We start from the raw sequence: 19,282 nt of genomic DNA, 5'->3' as shown, positions 1-19,282 counted from the left end.
TCTGCTTCCTTCTGATGTTAAAGTTCAAAGTTCACTATAGCATACATCTTTTAGGGCTATAGTTATGGACTGGTTGGGGTGTGTGTGTGAAAGAGAAGGAGGGGGAGAGAGAGAGCAAGAGAGCCCTCAGGGAACGTTTGGCAATGTCCGGAGACATTTTTGATCGTCACAAATGGAGGGGATGCTGCTGGTTCCTAGTGGGTAGAGGCCAGGCACGCTACTTTGCTAGAGACCAAACAACCTACTAAGCACAAGACAGCCCCCACAGCCGAGAATCATCCAGCCCCAAACATCAAACCCTGCTAGGGGACTATGGTGATTTCTGCTGCACAAAGAGAAGGCACTCTGTCCATCCCTCACTCACCTCCATCAAGTGAGGTGTGTCCTGATGGTTTCAAAACTCCTTTCACAAGATACAAATTTTGTCATACCATAAATAGAGCTAAATGCGTATTCATGCATTTCCATAGTGTGGGCCTCTGCATGCATGGGCTATGGCTAAAGTGAGCTAGAAAAATGGAAGGAGTATGATGAAGGATGGCATAGAATAAGACAATAATAAGGGGTTTAACAAGAATTAATATTTATTGAGTCCTCCCTGCACGTCAGACCTTGGACCGAACATGCCACATTTCACGTGTCCCTGATGTCACCTGCTTGGTGGGCCAAGCTCTCTATCCCCACAGGTCAAACTTGGACATTTACATTCCCATTACTTTACCTTGGCTGCTCCCTCAGCAGGAGCTCCTGTCCCTGGGGGGCCTGCATTTCTTCTGGTTACTTATTTTAGGACAAATTTATTGAGATACAATTCACACACCACATAATTCAATCAATTAAAATGTACAATGGAATGGTTTTTAGTGTATTCACATAGCTGTGCAACCATCACCACAATTAATTTTAGAACATTTTCATCACCCTAAAAAGAAATCCCATACTTGTTAGTAGTCATGTCCATTCCCTCCTCCCCCAACCCCGCAACCACGAATTACTGTCTGTCTCTATGGATTTGTATGTTCTGGACATTTCATCTTAATGGAATCATACAACACATGGTCTACTTCTAATCATATAATATGTGCCTGGTTTCTTTCACTTAATGATGTTTTGAGGTTCACCCATGTTGTAGTATGTATTGGTTTTCCTTCTTTCCTTCCTTCCTTCCTTCCTTCCTTCCTTCCTTCCTTCCTTCCTTCCTTCCTTCCTTCCTTCCTTCCTCCTCCCTCCCTCCCTCCCTCATTCTCTCCCTCCCTCCCTCCCTCCTTTTATTTATTTCACCAAATAGTCCATTATATGAATATAGCACATTTGATTTATCCATCAATCAGTGGACGGACATTAGATTGTTTTCACTTTTTGGCTGTTTGACTAAAGTTGCTGTGAACATTTGTGTACACATTTTTTGGGTGGACATAAGTTTTCATTTATTTTGGGTATACCTAGGAGTGGAATTGTTGAATCCTATTATGTTTTGAGGAACAGCCAGACTGATTTCTAAAGCATCTGCACCATTTTATATTCCCACCAGCAATGTATGAGTGGTTACAATTTCTCCACATTCTTGTCAACGCTTGTTCTTGTCTTTTCGATAGTAGTCATCCTTAGTCTTCTGGTTACTTCTTGCTCCATTAAGAAAAAATCTGGGAGGTGCCTGGCTAGCTCAGTTGGTAGAACATGTGACTCTTGATCTCAGGGTCATTAGTTCAAGCCCCACGTTGGGCATGGAACCTACTTTAAAAAAAAAATTAAAAAAAATCTGTTCAATTCCTAATCTCACATCTCACCTCCTGTATCTGTTGTCTTCTTTCTGCTTTATATCAACCCCACAGGGTCCTTTTTTCTTTCCTCAAAAGGTAGTTGTATGTAGTGGAGTTTAACAGATGATTTGGGGCCATGGGGTGGATGAGGAGAGACATCACTGCACAGTACACGGAATAACTTAAAAGTAAAGGGCAAATGGTCCCTGATTTACGAAGCAACTTTATGATGATGTGACAGTGATACGCATTCAGTAGAAACTATACATGGAATTTTGAATTTTGATCTTTTCCCGGGCTATCAATACCTGGTAGACACGCTCTCCTGATGTGAGGCTCAGCTCCCAGTCAGCACGCAGTCCTGAGGGTCAGCAACCAATACACGGACAACCTCTCTGCACCCACCAGACCCTTCTGTGTGTTACCTTCAGGACAGCATTCAGTCCATGACACGGGAGAGTCAACTCTTTATCATAACATAGGCTTTGTGTTGCATGATTTTGCCTGTCAGCTCACTGAAGTGTTCTGGGCGCGTTTAAGGTGGGCTAGCCTGAGCTATGATGTCTGGTGGGTTGGGTGGATTAAATGCATTTTCAACTTAGGACTTTTTCTTTCTTTCTTTTTTTTTTTTTTTTGACTTAGGATATTTTCAACTTACGATGGGTTTATTGGATGCAATCCCATTGTAAATTGAAGAAAATCTGTACTTGTTTCTTTAAAGTTACTCCATCATGGCAGACCTGAGGACTTTCACACAAGCCAGTTTTCCTCATCAGGATCTATGGATTTCTTGCTCGTTCTGGTCGCCTCTCCCTCCTCGGCTGTTCACTTCTGGGTCCTGTCACCCTTACTCTAGGACTCCAGATCCTTCCCTGTTCTGTCACACACAACAATTGCGCTCCCCACTATCACCCTCCCCGATACCAGTCTGGCCCTAGAATGAGCTTACTGCAACCAGGATATCCCATGTGTTGCTAAACTGGGGTTTCTCTGACTAGGATTTGCCACCAGCTTTTTTTTTTCCCCCTGAAAAATTCCACATATGCAAAAGCAAAAACAAACAAATGGTTCAAAGTCCCATCACTAACAAAATATGGGATGAAGAGAACAGATCTCTCACCTCACCCCAGCCCATTCCCTGAAAGTAGCCATGAATAACTAGCTGCTAGGTATTTGCCACTTTTTTCAAGAACATATAAACAGGCATACATGGGCATAGCCTAGATCACGCTAGACTTGGGGCTGTCACTTCACTTTTTCATTTAACAATATGTCGTGGACATATTTCCATGTTTGCTTCACTTCTTGGAATAGCCATGCTATGAATTGACCATAATTTACTCACCCATTTCCCTACTGATGGACAGGTAGATTGTTCCCAAGGACCTCCTTTTACCAGCAATGCTGTGGTGAAATCTTTGACAGGTGCTTTCACCTGCCAGGGCTGGGACTAGGCGGGTGAGGCCCCTCAGGCACACCCAGGGGCACCTGGACAGCCCTGAAAACAAGGGCCTCCTTCAGGTTTGCACTCAAGGCTCACTTCCTTTGCCTCACCTTAATCCCAGGCCTATTACCTCCTATAATTCAGTTTCTCTTAGAAATATATGGAATGAAGTAGGGTTCTAATCTCCTCCTCAGCTATTCCTATTTGTTGAGTTACTTATTTTTTCCCTGGTGAATTGAAATGGAATCTTATTCTATATTGGATTCATATATATATATATATATATTTTTTTTATATATATATATGTTTATTTCTGAGTTTTCTCTTTTGTTCTATTAATCCATTTATTTTTACTATATGTACATACATAGTAAATATCTATCTATATTTATCTATCTCTGTATTTATAGATATAGATATAGATAGATAGATATTTAAATATGGGTCCACTTTGCGCCCAGCCCTGAAGACCCAGCCCTTCCTTAGAGCCAGTCCTTACTCAGAAGTTATGGATCTGGCTTACTGATTTCCCTTACCTACATTTTTTACCATACCGGAGGCTGGTCAGCTTGGAGACCTGCTGTGGATATGGGTACAGCCCAGCAAGCCACAGGGTTTTGATTGTAGCAACTCTATTAAGAGCTGTAACACATAGCAGGCCAAGTTCCCATCACCTACTAGCCTTTTTCAAAAGCTTCTTGGCAATTGTGGAAAAGTTATTCTTCCGTATGAATTTTGGAATCATTTTGGCCAGTCCCACTAGCGCTTAAACAAGCTTTTAAAAAGTCACGCATCACCTCCTTTACTCCTGACAAGGAAGTAAGACGTGGCGCAGTGCCTTACATTTAGGAGCAGGACAGAAAAGTCAGGTGCAGTCAGGAAGTCACATGACTCCAGAGCATGCTCTCAAGTGCGCTTACACACTACAGAAATGGTGATGAGCACACAATCATGGGGTCACTGCAAGGCAAGAGACTGTGAGCGGGAAGGAGCATGCCTGACCAATGTCCTCGTTACGGCACTCCCAAGTCCGTCACCATGACCGTGAGGAGGCCTTGCTTCCTGGGCTGCTCCCACCCAAGGATCTCCTGCTGTGGAAGAGCAGACCCAGTTGAGTTGTAGGTGGAAGGTCTCATTGTTAGAGTCACTGACCTCCAGAGCTGTTGGAATGCTCAGCACACGTGAAGTCCAGGGCCCTGGTGGGCAAAACCTGAGACTCTGAAACACGGATCTGAGAACCAAGACGTGGAAGCAGGAGTGGCCCCGACATCCCTCCAGTGACTCACTAGGGGATTTTTGTGCTTCCTGTTCCTGCACTTGTGGGCTCTCTCCAGGGCTGAAGGTCCTTGTGATAGTAGGGGTACCATTGAACTCTGCCCCCAGGTCACCTTGGACTTGTGTCCAGGGATCAGCAGGTGAGAAGAATCACCATCTGGGCAGGAGCTGGTGACCTGACCAGCAGCAGGAGGAAGGGCTCCTTTTACACAATAGGCAGAAATCCATGCAGAGCCCAGGGGTCCTCTTGGGTGCCTCTGGGTACCCCCCTCCCCTGTAGTGACTAGGTATAGACTCTCCTAGCAAGCCTGAACTGAGAAGGCTGTAGGACCCTTCAGGAATGAGGCTTGGGGCACAACACCAGGTGAGCCTCTGAGATCCCCCAAGATGAGACATGACACCATAGGAAATCAGACCAGGTAGTGGAGGAGGAAGAGGATGAGTATGGGTTTGGCCTTGACATCCAATGCAGCTACGGGGGCTGCGCACTGTCTCTCCAGCTTTCTTCTGAGCTTCCTCTGAGGAGGAGAGGTGCATGGGGGCCGTGGAGGGATTGCTACTTGATACTGAAGAGAAGCAGATACGTGGCGGGTTACAGACCGAAGTGTGTTCCCCCCAAAGTCCTATGGTGCAGTCCTAACCCCTAAGCCCCTAACCCCTAGGACCTCAGAATATGATAGTGTATTTGGAGACAGGTTTTACAAAGGGAATTACCATGAGGTCATAGGGGTGGGCCCTAATCCGGCGGGCCTGCAGGCCTTCGAAGAGGAGAGTAGGACCCAGACCACACCGAGGGAAGACCATGCGAGGACCCAGGGAAAAGACAGCCGTCTCTAAGCCAAGGAGAGAGGCCTCAGAAGGAACCAGCTGGGCCAGCAGCATCTGGATCCCTGACGTGCAGCTTCCAGCTCTGTGAGGCAATATGGTCCTGCCGCGTCAGCCACTCACTTTGTGGCATCTGTGGTGGCTGCCTGAGCGAGCTGATACACGGCAGACGGGGTGGACCGTGGCGCCCAAGCGAATGTGCCTGTCCCGTGTCTGTCTCCAGCCACAGGGGTGTACCTGCCCCTCCCCTGCTGCTCTGAGGCCCCCCCTTGGAGCTCTGGGTGTGCACTGAAGCATCAGACTCTTCCTCCCCACGATCCCCCCTCAACTCCCTCCTGCACAGGGTCAGGCCCGCTTTGGGGGCTGCGGGACCCCAGCCTCTTGCGGGGCCCGTTCCACTGTTCTCAGAGATATTTTCCCTAGACGCTGCTCTTGCATACCCAAGCCTCTCTTGGTGTCTGCTTCTTAGAAGATCGGAACGATTCAGTCTGAGCCTCTTCCTCCCCCCATTTCACATATGGGGAAACTGAGGCCCACTTTAGAGAATTCTGTCCAAGCTACCTCTCTTTGCCACTGAGTGAATGAGTGAATGGTCTCAAAATTTACCATCCTCATTGCTCCCAGGTTGGATAGCAGAGGTCAGTGAAAATTTCCTCCAACTTGGCCTTTATCCTGCAGCATCTGGAAGTGCTTGTGAATGTCTCTGGCACCTTTTCCACACTGGAAGCAACCTGAGGCAGTTTGGAATGAATGAACGTGTGAGCTGGACATCTAGGTTCGTCCTATGCGGTGTTTGGGGGAAACTATGAAAGCTTCACACTCCTGAGAGTTAATTTTAGAGAGGCGGTAGTGAGCTGCCCCAATGAGAGAGGATTTGGATTGTTTTTAGTGATTGAGACAGCAGATAACCAAGGCCTAGTTCAAAGTACAATGTAATGAGCATGAGTCAGAACCGAGGTAGGAAACATGTTCACTGGGGCAATCACCTAGCTCAACCGTTAGGACAGGATCAGGATATCATTGTATTAAAAAAAAAGAAAGAAAGAAAAGGAAGGAAAGAAAGAAAGGTTAGGAAGGATTGAAAGAAGGAAGGAAGGAAGGAAAGGAGGAAGGGAGGGAGGGAGGAAGGAAAGAGGGAAGAAAGGAAGGAAGGAGGGAAGGGAGGAAGGAAGGAGGGAAGGAAGGAAGGAGGGAAGGGAGGAAGGAAGGAGGGAAGGGAAGAAGGAAGAAGGGAAGGGAGGGAGGGAGGGAGGAAGGGAGGAGGGAGGAAAGGAAGGGAGGGAGGGAGGGAGGGAGGAAGGAGGGAAGGGAGGAGGGAAGGAAGGGAGGGAGGGAGGGAGGAAGGAGGGAAGGAAGGAAGGAAGGAGGGAAGGAGGGAAGGAGGGAAGGAGGGAAGGAAGGAAGCCTGGAAGTTTCACCAACACAGCACCAGCCAGAGAACCATCACTCAAGGCTTCGAGCTGATCATTAAACACAGGGCCTGTGCTGAGGAGGTGGTCCCGCAGGTTGGGAGCTGGGAGCCCAGGTGGGGCTAGAAGGAAGGGAAAACCCTCCATCCCCAGGGAGCTCTCATGCTTCTCAAGGAGAGGTGCTCAGGCTGTGGCCTCAGGGGTTCCTTGGAGTCGGCAGTGGGCTCCCAACTGAGGGCCACTTGGGGGGAGACGCTGGGGCAAAGACCAGCCGTCACCTCAGGCAGGTACCGTGGGGAGACCAAGCACTCTAGAACTGTGGCTGTGAGTGCCAGTGGGCAGGGGCTGCGAAGGAGTCCTTTCCTCCTCCTCCACCGGCCCCCTCGTCCTTCTCCCTCTCAAAGGAGCTGGGCTGGTTTAAGGCCTGGTGCAGTTTGGGCCTCTGTCCCCAGCATTACTGAGCGACATGGCTTTGGCTGGATGTGGGCACTTAGTGACACATTTACTTTTTGAAGTCAAAGTATGACATGTTGACAGCATTAGCTTTCAGTGAGCTCCCACAGTACCAAGGTCATATGGAAGTTTCTGCCAAATTAAACCTGTATACCTTCTTTAACACTTAAAAAAAAAAAGGCTTATTTTTGGCTTTCAAAAAAAATTACATGTCACTGTTGGCAGGCTCTAATATTTAAATGATATTTTTAGATGGGATGATTTAAGGGAGTAAATTCATTCATTCATTCATCCATTCATTCATTCATTCATTGTACTGAGTGTCTTTCAGGTAGGGTATCCGGAGAGATGGGAAGCCAGTGCTTACCTTAAAGAAGAAAAATGTTAAAAGAGCTGCCAAATAACAGGGCTCCTGAAAGATTCTCGCAGTTGCCGTGTGATTAGTTAGACCAGCTCTGTCCACTCCAGCTGCCGTTGGCCCCACGTGGTTCTTGAACACTTAGACTGTGCCGCATCCAAGCCAAGATGCGCTGTACATATTGGCTTCTGGGATTTAGCATGACAGAGAACGCAAAATATTTCATTAGCAATGTTAAATAGTAATCATGTTTTAAATATTGATTATTTGGTTATATTGGGCTAAATAAGCTCTATTACCAAAACGAATTTCACCTGTTCTTCTTCTTTTTTTTTTTTTTTTACTTTTTCTTTTAATGTGGCTACTAGAACCTTTGAAATCACCCACATGATTTCTGTCGTGTTGCCGTTGGACAGAGCTGGGTTAGTCGCTCAGAACTCTTTTGTACCTCCAACTTTCTGTAGAAACTTGAGGATAGACACTCTTTATATATTTAGATTCAAGATACTATATACAAGATGGGGCGCCTGGGTGGCTCAGCCAGTTAAGCGTCTGGTTCTTGGTTTCAGCTCAGGTTATGATCTCAGGGTCGTGGGATAGAGCCCCACATGAGATTCTTTCCCCCTCATGCTTCCTTTCTCCCCTGCTTCTCCCTCCCACCCCGTGCACACACACACACACACACACACTCTCTCTCTCTCTCAAATAAATAAATAAATAAAATCCTAAAAAAAAAAAAAAACCAAAATACTATATACAAGGGAGCCTTGAAGAGTTTATCTGGGGCTTTTTGTTGGAAAGTTGGGATTTTTTTCCCCCAGAGGTAGAACTCCAGGTAACAATGGGCATATGTGTAAGGTGGTTCAGACAGAGGTGTGGGGCAGTGTTGTCCACAGCATGGGGTCCAGTCAAATAATCCAGGGTGAAAGGAAAAGACAGTGAGGGTGTGGGGAAAGGCCCTTCACCAAAAGCAGGACATCTGACTTTCAGCATTCCTTCTGCGGCTCAGAGAAACAGCTGAGAAAAACCACCACTTAGGAAAATGTGGTGTCTGTGCACATGGGAGTCCTGGGGACCCCATGAGTCGCCAGCCTTGGGAGAACAAGGGCTGATGAGTGTCTTCATTCAGATTTTATCAGAAAAAATAGAATTCCCTGACTATAATAATCTCTGAACTCCTTTGAGCAGGGAGCTCACCGGGTTTAGGGAACATGTTAAAAAAGTAAAACTACGACAACGATATAGAAAGCCTGGTTATTGTAGTCCACGACCCCTTTTCTCTTGCAAGGACTGAATTGGAACATGAATTATGGCTCATCAGTTCCCAGGCTGTTTCCCCACTGAGAGCCCGCGTGTAAAATAAACCCTCGGAGCACTTATGCAAGGTATGATTAGCAGAAGCGCACAGGATTATGTTTATGGGTGTCTGGAGGATTCTCAAGCTGAGAGTTCGGGCAATCTAGGGGAAAAATAAATTCTCTCTCGGGTCTCATTTTGGAGTCATGAATCCAGACACTGGATTATTTAACCGCATTAGATGATCTTTTGGGTCTGATTTAAAATCTACAAAAACGAGGAAGTCAGCACTCGGGATGAGGATGCGAGCTAGTGCTTTAACCCTGCATCACGTTCAAGGGATTGCTCCTTGGAAAAGAAGGGTTTGAGTTAGCATCTCCTCCAATGTTGAGTCCTTCTCTGATGGATTTATGCCAGATTGTTGCTTTTCCTTGAGTGGCATTGGTTATAAAGAAAGTATTTTTGTTTTCATTTCATTTCATAAAATAATTTCATTTTCAGTGTGCATGCCATCCAACTAGGAGAATGCTGTTCACCATTTTCTTTTCTTGTCCAACCCTGAAAGGCTATTCATACCAAATCATTTCATAACTCTTCAGTCGCATTTTAACATATCTCCTGGTTAGCTCGTGTGGTTGTGCAGTAATTTGAGTTAACTCAGAGTGGGTGCTTACCTGTTATACTTCATAGATAAAAAACAAAGACATAGGGTTTAGACCAATTATTTACTACGTGTTTTGCCCAGAATACCACGGAGAGCCTTGGGTGTGGTGGGGTGAGAAAACAACAGAAGTAAAAGAAAATTTTTAATCTGGCGCAATTTTAATCTTCAATATAGACATTTTAGATAAATACAAAGGAGAGAGGGAAATATGTGTTACACTTTCTTTTTCCTTTTGTCACAGCTATTTTTAATCTTGATTGTTCCAGAAGTTGTGCCATTCCTGAGACTCTGCTGGGTCCAATTATAGCTGCCTATACACCCTTCCCTTTGTGGAGAAACACTTGGGTGTATGGGTGTATTTTTTTGTTGTTGTTGTTTACTTCTTGACCTTTTCTCTAGTTGTCAATTTATAACACGTCCCAGTCAGCCTATCAACATTTATTCCCCTAAGATTTCTCTCAATAGTTTGGGCACTGGAACTGGACAGTTGAGTGCAAGTCTCACTTGTAAGCTTATGAGACCTTGGGAAAGTTCTCTACTCTTTCCAAGCCTCATCTGTTAAATAGGCCTAATAATGGTGCCAGCTCACAGGGCTGGGTGAGGATTAAAAGAGATTATTCACATAATGCCCTCAGCCCAGAGTCTGGCACTCAGTAAATCGTGGCTATATTTATTATTGCTTTCCTGCCAACCTCATCCTGGCTTCCTATGGAGCAGTGCACCTCAAAGGGTGAACTGGGAAGCCTCCACACCCGCGCCCCTGGGAGCCCGTAAGAAGCCCGTGAGAATTCTCCATCCACCTCAGACCTTCGCCATCCGAATGTCTGGGTTCAGGACGCAGCGATCTGTGCGGCCAGGCTCTCGGAGAGATTTGCATGCATGGTCAGTCTGAGAGGCACCTATCTGGAGAGCCTACTGTATGATTCCTCAGCCTGACACCTTGCTCTTTGCACGGCCCCACCTCATTCCTGGGAACGGTAGAAGCTGCAGGTGTGGGAAGAAACTGAGGTGGGTTCTGGGAAAGGGCTGTTGACTCAGTACTTCCGGATGGATAGACAAAGGGTGTGGAGGGGATTGGCCCATCCCCGCCTTAAGCACAGGCCATGGAGAGGGGGACGGGAAGGAATTTCTGAGTGTCCCTGCGGGAAGCCAGGGAGAATTAGGCGGGCCCTGCAGGGCAGAGTGCCCAACCCTTTAATAAAGGGGCTGCAAACCTGCCAGCCTGAGTGCCACTGGGTGTTCCTCCCACCAGATCAGCGGCTCTCCCTGGCTCATGCCAGCCCGTTCCCTGGGCCCTGGGGGAGAGGGCGGCACCGTCCAGCTGCTGGGCCTTTCTTCATGGCTCCAGCAAACATTTGCCCCTGGTGCCACCCATTTTGTGTCATAGCTAACATAGTCACATATTTGACTCACCTGGGAAATCGTAAGCTCTCTCAGGCCAGGACTTTATTTATTCCCTCAACCACTATTTACTAAGGGTCTACTGTGCCCAGGCTTTTCCTGGGGGCTGGCGAGATAGCTGAGAACAAGGACCACAGCTGGTACCCCCAGTCCAGGCGACATCACCCTGCTGGGGCTAACCCAACAGCCTCCCCAGATTGCTTTACTTCCCTGCCTCACATCCTTCAATGGCTTCCAGTCATGTTTAGAATAGAATCCGTACTCCTTTCTGTGGCCTGTAAGGCTCTGTATGCTTCCTGCTTTCACCTCCCCACAAACAGGTGTTCCATCAGCCTCCAAACCTGTTCCTGTTACAGGCTTTTGCTCCTTCCTCCACTTGGGATGCTCTTCCCCAAATCGCCAAGGTTTGCTCTTTCTTTCTCCTCCTCTGATTCCTCCATCAAGTACAACTGCACCACACTCCATCATCCCGATCTCCCATTTGGCTTTAGTTTCTCGGTAGCATTTATCATTGCCCAAAGTTATATTCTATACTATCATATTACATATGCTTTCTTCGCTTGTTTCTGTCAGTCTCCTCTAGAATTTAGAAGTTCCCTGGACGCAGAAACTTAATTGGCCTGTTCTCTGTTCTATCTCCAGTGCCTAGACGGTGGCAGGTACCCAGGAGGAACTCAATGAATATTTGGTGAATGAATGAACCAATGGACAAAAGATCACATTTGGAGTTTACAGAATTTCTCATTAGATTCTGGTTCTGATGTCAATTCCTTTCTCCCCTGCTCCCTTGGAAGAGGTAGAGGCTTTTGAAATGTTCAGCAGGCTGAAAATATGATTCTCCATCCCAAAGGGCCTTAGGGTGTCAGTGAATGACCACCAGTGATACTTGCTGGTCCTTGTAGGAGTCCTTTAGGATGTCAGGAAATAACAATGTGTTGTTACAAATAGCTTTAAGGAAAATTTGCTATTGACTATCAGTCTGAGAATAATAAACATTCCCTGGTACTTTTCTTAGAGTATAGATGCTACTTTAAGGGCTTTCAAAATATTCTTTAGAGTCCAGACAGTAACACAGTGTGGGCTTGTCTCAGGTTATTTGTCAGAAGTACCAAGTCTGGGCAGGTGAGTTTTCCAGAATTATAAAGCATCAACCTTCTTAATCCTAAAATTAAAACGCAAATACGAAAGTCATTTTGATAGAAGACTTTTTCATAGATTAAAATGCTTATCCACACCTACATATTATGTGAACTCTCTTTGAGGGTGGTCTCACACAGAGGAAGGGTCTCTGTCAGAAACTAGAACACAGGAAATGATTCCCAAGACACTTATGTTGGAGGGTTTTTTTTCTCCCTCTTATTTTTCTCATTCTCCTTCCTCTTTTCCTCACTTGTGACGTGGAAATGTAAAACGTTCCTTCTCAGTTCGGTGCTTCGAAGTCTCAAAGGGAAAAGTAAACAAACTCCTACCCTATTAGCAGATGCTGTGTGTGGCAGATGTTCACTTAAACACTCAGATAACAGTGACAGACCTGCAGGATGTTCCCTGAGGAGGGGCCACCAAGGACCGGCCCTCCCAGTTCCCAACCCAGAGCAATTCTTCCTGGTTTTTGTGGAACTCTTTATGCTTAGATAACGTAAGGAAGATTTTTACAATGTACCATCTTAACACACTGTCAAGTCACAACACACCCCAGTAAGTGAGGAGATGGAATCATTGCATTCTCAGGAGAGTGTTTCTTGGGCCTAACAAAGAAACCATTTTCTTTGCCATTTCTAGAGGCTTTTGAAAGAATTTTCCAAATTAACTCAAGTCGCTAGTGGTCTGCGTGTGTCTTATGAGGACATCATCCTTAGAAGAAAAGGAAAGTTTCCCGATTTCCTTGTACCTGAAGGAGCTTAGAACTTTGTACCTCCTATCAGTGAGAATTCTTTCAGTGGCAAGTGACAAGAAACCTGATCTGAACAGGCTTCAGCCAAAAAGGAAATTATGCGGGCTGGGGTCACTACGCAGTCCAGAGTAGATCGGGTGTGGCTTCAGGTGCGACTTGATTCAAACCTCAAGGGATACAACCCAGGCCCAGCTGTCTTTTCTTTTCTCTCCCATGCGTTCTCCTCTTGCAAGATGACTGCCAACGGCTCTCAAGGTGAGGGGTCCTGGGTTCAAATGCAGCAGAAAAAAATGAGGACCTTTGGCTTGGTATTCCCAGGCAGGGTCTTGTTGCATCTCATGGTCTCTGATTGCCAACCAGAAGCCTGTCCCCCAACCAGTCATAGTTCCAAGGGGTGTATGATATGCTGATTGGCTTAGACTCAGGTCACATGACCCACTCCAGAGCCAGTTAACTTCACCCAAAGCCAAGGACAGTGGAGGACTAGGTGACCTGCCGGGGATCTCCGGCCAGATCTCTGCTACGGACTAGCTGTGTTGTCAATGAAAAGACAGACTAGGGAAGTGATGGCGCATATATATTTTCTAAGGAATCCTACAAATATCATCACACTTTCTTTTGGTGAGGTTTTTTTTTTTTTATAAGATTTTATTTATTTATTTGACAGGGAGACAGCGAGAGAGGGAACACAAGCAGGAGGAGAGGAAGAGGCAGGCTTCCCGCTGAGCAGGGAGCCTGATGCGGGACTCGATCCCAGGACCCTGGGATCATGACCTGAGCCGAAGGCAGACGCTTAATGACTGAGCCACCCAGGCGCCCCTTTTGGTGAGGTTTTAGCCAGAAGTAAAAGTTTCCCAACCGGCATATCATCAAAATTACTGGGGGATTTAGATTCCATAAGTTTGGGGTGGCACCCACAGAGTATAATAAATCTGTTAAATTCGATCATTTTTAAGACCATCCCAGATGGTTTGGAAGATCAGATGGAGTCGGGCACCCACCCAGGCACCCCTGTTCTTGGCAGGGCTAGCTCCAGCCAGAAGCGATCTCCTTCCTTCTCTGCCCTATGTCTATACCTGTATATTCTGTCTTGTAGTGTAGTGCTTCTGTATGGATTTTATTTCCCCTTTCAAAACAATAAACCCTTGGAGGACTTTGATCGTGCTGTTCCTTGAGTCCCAAACCTTCACAGGCCCTCCTACGGTGCCTTATGCCGAGGAGGCACTCTATTTATTTCTGTTGTTTGGACCAAAGTATGAGTGAATGGAGCCCTTACACCTCCCCCTTTCTTCTCCTTCTCTTTGTTTTTGGCACTGTCTTTTCCCCAAGATGCCTGTCCTTGGAAAGCTCTAACGAACTCTAGCCTGATTTGCTGATGAGGCCTTCAGATGTTATTTCTGCAGTGTTGCTTATGTTTTAAGAAGAGGTTGTTGGAAGACAGGACATTTTAAAGCTATAATGGTAAGCAGAAGCAGAAAGAAAGACTTGGGGTACAGAACTTGGGGACTCTCCCCTTTCTGAGAGCTCCTTTATTTCCTGAATTAGAAACATTAGGATGTTTCCTATAATTTCTCTATTACAAAGTGAGGGCAGAAGCACAGGACAATAAAAATAGTAGAGCAAAATTTAGGAGGACAGGTAGGGATTCCTTTTTAAATAAGATAGGAAACTCAGAAATCATTAAAAAAAGAAAAACAAATAGAGATTTGACTACAAAAAATTAGAAATATCTGCATGAAAAAATATACCTTACATAATATAGATAGAAGACAGGAGAAAAAATTGATAATGTTTACCTCCACAGAAGTTTACTGTTTAAGTGCTTACAATTTGATATGAGAAAGCTGACATCCCAATAGAAAAATGGGCAAAGGATATTAGGTGTATAGGTGATTTATAAAAGAGGAAATACAAATGGCCAGGTGTATGAGAACATGCAGACCCTCACTTCAGTCAGGGAAACAAAAGCAAATTTAACCAGATGTCAGTTTTTACCCATTCCATTTGCAAAATTTGAAACAATCCATAACACCCAGAGCTGGGAGGTTTGGTGAAATGGGCATCTTATCCATTGCCAGTGGGGGTATGCATTGCTGTAAATGTTTACCAAAGTTGTTTGGAAACATCTATGAAATAAATGATGTTTATAGCCTTGGACTGAACCACTAATCCTATTTCTAGGAATCTGAGCTAAAGCTTACAAAAGGAAAGCACCAGGAAGTAGGACTACAGGTATAAAGATTGTTTCAACTTTATTTGAGGTGGGGTGGGGTAGGGAAAGAAACACTGCATATCTCATCATAAAGGAATATGCATTCAAACTATGGCATATCATGAAGCTAATAAAAAGAATAAATGAGATCTATAAATTGGGGATGGGGGTGGCCATGATATAGATTATATTATATATTGGAATACTACTTTTATTAAAAAATGATAGAGAAAAAGAAAGAAAACCCCTTCCATATGTGTTCATATTTCTATATGTTTATGAACTCCTAGACAAAGATGTGAGGGTTAGGTACCAAACTGTTAACCCTGTTACCTTAGGGGATGGGATTACAGTGGGGGAGGTAGGCCCAACTTTAACACCCAGAGGTGGTGGGCCCAAGGAGAGAGGACAGATGGAAGCTTGGCCTTGTCAGACCCCCAGCTCTTCACTCCAGCTCCCTGTGCACCTGAAGAGACTTTGTGCACATATGTGTTGGCACCCCAGCCCGCCCACTCCCCACAACTGCTCCTGGAATCTATGAGTGCACCCATCCTGGGCCAGGCTGCCCTTGGAAGAACAGACCCCAGGGGAGGCTCACTCTGGTCCTGGGAGAGGGCTTGAGGTCTTTTGGGCAGGGAATTCTAGTATCCCTGGTACCTGGAATGTGGTCTAAAAGGAGTCACAGACTCTCAAGTGGGCAATTGTCCTTGGCTCTGAAGACCCCTATTTCACTGGTGAGGCTTAGGTTTCTAAAGAAGAGGGCTAGAACTGGGGTCCTAGTGACCCACGTCTAAGGGGGTGGGTACAGAGAAGTGGGGGAGATGATTAAATATTCTTCTTTATGTAGCTTTAAATTATTGACTCATTACAATAACATTCAGGAATTTAAAAAAAAAATTAAATGTATCCCCTTAAACATTTTAAAGTGAAAACCTGAGAACCTAACAGGGAAAAAGATGCTCAGCTAAATTAATCTCTAATGGAGAAATGTCAGGCACCATTGTGAGCACGTGGGTAGGAGAAAGAGCTGAGACCATCTACTACTTCCTCGTACCTCCTCACTCCATCTTGCCATTACTGTTTTGCTGTAAAGTCAAGGGGCATACATGGCATGGGATCAAGCACATACACCTACATACACATTTTCTGAGGAGATTTATCCACCCAGCAAATATTTACTGAGGGCTCCTTATGTATCAGGCATTATTTCAGGTGCTGGGAATATAGCGAAGAATAAAATAGCAAAAATCCCTGCCCTCATGGAGATAGATATTAAACAAGATAAATAAATAAAAGTAAAGGTGTGTTAGAAAGTGCTAAACATAAAGCCAGGACAGAGTGAGGGGTAGGAGACTCCAGTTTTAGATGGTGTGACCAGGAAGGTCTTACTTGGGGTGAGATGTAAATCCCGATCTGTAGAAAATGAGGGAACCAGGTTGAGAAGGGAAACTAGGTGAAGTGACAGATTTGTGCAGCTCACTTTTTCCCCCATGGAACTGATTAAACAACAAACCAGACATGAAGAGACGTGGAGGATACTCACATGCATATTGCAAAGTAGAAGAAGCCAGTATGAAAGGCTACATACTGTGCAACTCTAGCTCTGTGACATTCTGCAGAAGGGAAACCTGTGGACACAAAAAGATCAGTGGTTGGAAGGGAGAGAGGTAGAGGGGAATAGGTTGAGCACAGGGGACTTTTTAAGGTGGTACAGTTAGTCTGTATGATTATGTAATGGTGGATGCATGACATTATGCACTCGCCAAAACCCGTAGAACTTTACAGCACAAAGATTGAACCTCAACGTATGGGAAGTAGAAAAAAATTTTTCAGAAGGTCAGAGGATCCCAGGGAGGAACTCAGACTGTGCCAAGAGATTCTAACTATAATAAAAATGTATGAAACAGCCTCGTTAGGGGAAAGGTGCTGACCTAAGTAATACTGGGGATGAGTAGAACCTGTAAGACTAAAGGCAAGAGGAACAGTGCTAAGCACTGGACTCTAATTGATAATGTTGCTTACCATAGTGCTGTGGGTTCATGATTCTCTTTTTTTTAATAATTTTTTTTTTTTTTTTTGAGAGGAAGGGAGAAAGAGAGTATGTGCAGTGTGGAGGAGAGGCAGATGGAGAGAGAGAATCCCAAGCAGGCTTCATGCCCAGCGTGGAGTCTGATGTGGGGCTTGATCTCACAACTCTGAGATAATGACTTGAGCCAAAATCAGGAGTCAACACTTAATTGACTGAGCCACCCAGGTGCCCCTATTATGATGCTTATATATGTATATACTGGAATGGAACATTAAATAAAAGGATGGTGGATGGTAGGAGCCAGGTTTCTTACTGTGGGAGCGGGTATTTACAGATCAGCAGGGGAGGAGGCAAAAATGGCTCTATCTCTTAATAGGTTAGAGTTGGAGACGTCAGTAAAAAATCATGTTTTACTTAACATCAGTATAGATAGTTACATATTGAAGTATTCATAGATAGTCACAAAAATATTTCTTCGGGTTATCCTCTGACAGGGCCTAAAAACAAAAAAGGGGGGGAAAAAAGATACTCTGGTATCAGTGAGTACACCTAGGTCCCCAATCTTGGTTTCTAATACCGTCCTCTAATAAAAGGAACCAGGGCTTCTTGGAGAGTGAGGACCAGGGTAAGAAATATACAAGATGAGCCTAGGGCACCTTCTAATGACAGACAGTAAGGAAGGCCCCCTCCCTTCCCCGTCCCCCACCAAAATGAGGGGGTATGTTGGAGGGGTACAGGAGCCAAGCAAAAGGGCTCTCAATGGCTAAAGCTGGGACAATTTGAGCAATACAAAAGTAGTACTGGATTACAACCCAAAGTATAGTGTAAATATTCATGAGTCCATACTAATATAAATAAATAATTGAATAAATAAGTAAGTAGGGAGGATAGACAAATCTCCATGCATAAGAATTCCAAATACTTGTACATTTTACCCTCAAGGAGGTGAAGCCGAACCACCCAAGTAAGGACTGACCTCCTTCCAAAGAGTAGGTAGGGTATGGGAAGAAAACATGATTGTGAATTGTCAGAGTCTCCCCAGGGTGGGTTGCAAGGATATTCCTAGAATTTAAGGAGCCTTTTCCTTGTCGTGAGTGGTGGAGTCCTGCCAACCTCGGGTCTATACGTCCTTGATACACGTGTGGCCCGGTTGTGGCAGGGCTGAGGTGTGATTTGAGGCCCTGGGCAAGTGAGGGTGGCAGGGACTGTGGTTTTTGTGGCCAGAGGTGCAGGTGGGGTTTGGAGGGAGTCCTACTCTGACCTGAGGTAGGAGGAGAAAACAGTGGCTGGGGACACAGAATCCTATGGCAGCTAGCGTTCTCAGGCTGGCTCTCCCTTCTAGGACATGTCCAAGACCAACCTCCTTCCAAAGAGTAGGGTATGGAAAAAAGAGGAAGTGTCACTTGTCAGTGGAGAAACCTGACAGGGATGGCCTCAGCTGGGTGGTCACGGTCAGCGTCAACAGGGATAAGTTATGTTGATGGTATATAATGAGAATGATGCTTAACCTCTGTGCTCTTCCTCCCTCCCAAACCAGAATCGCAATCTAATCATGAGAAAAATATCAGACACACACAACTGAGGGACATTCTACAAAATACTGAACCAGTACTCCTCCGAACTAGCAAGGTCATCAAAAAAAGGAAAGTCTGAGAAACCATCACAGCCAAGAGGACCCTAAGGAGACAGGATCATGAGATGTAATGTGGGATCTGGGGGATGGGTGGGGAGAGGATACAAACTGAGGGAAAATTAGGAGATCTGAACAAAGTGTGGATTTTCCTTCATAACAATGTATCAGTATTATTAGTTCATCAATTGTAACAAATGTACCATACTAATGTAAGATGTTAATAATGGGAGAAACTGGTGTCAGGTGTATGGGGGCACTGTAAATCTTCTCTCATTTTATATAAATCTAAAACGGTTCTAAAAATTAAAGTCTGTTATATATATATTTGTATGTATTTAAATATTTATTTAATTGAGATTGAGAGAGAGCACACAAGCAGGTGGGACAGAGGGAGAGGGAGAGAGAATCTCAAGCAGAGTTCGTGCTGAGCGTGGAACCTGATGTGGGGCTTGATCCCATGACCCAGAGATCACGATCTCAGCCAAAAGCAAGAGTCGGATGCTCAACGGACAGCACTACCCAGACGCCCCTCTATTATATATATATATATATTTAAAACCTTGTATAATTACAATCATGACTTTTAAACCCTGGTTTTGTTCAAGGGAAATGTAGCTATGAGCTTTTGTACA

At 45.2% G+C, this 19,282-nt stretch overlaps 1 long non-coding RNA gene across 1 annotated transcript in view; it reads left to right on the top strand.

The window, feature by feature from the left end:
• LOC118543138 (uncharacterized) overlaps positions 1-18,956 on the top strand; it is a 37,450-nt gene extending 18,494 nt beyond the window's left edge. The window contains exon 4 of the long non-coding RNA XR_013440966.1: positions 18,555-18,956. This is a non-coding gene — a long non-coding RNA (uncharacterized LOC118543138). The remainder of the gene's footprint in view (positions 1-18,554) is intronic.
• Positions 18,957-19,282: the final 326 nt, after the last annotated feature.

Source organism: Halichoerus grypus, chromosome 9, assembly GCF_964656455.1.
Source record: "Halichoerus grypus chromosome 9, mHalGry1.hap1.1, whole genome shotgun sequence".
In the NCBI taxonomy this organism is placed as follows: domain Eukaryota; kingdom Metazoa; phylum Chordata; class Mammalia; order Carnivora; family Phocidae; genus Halichoerus; species Halichoerus grypus.
This window is presented reverse-complemented; position numbering and strand designations above follow the sequence as displayed.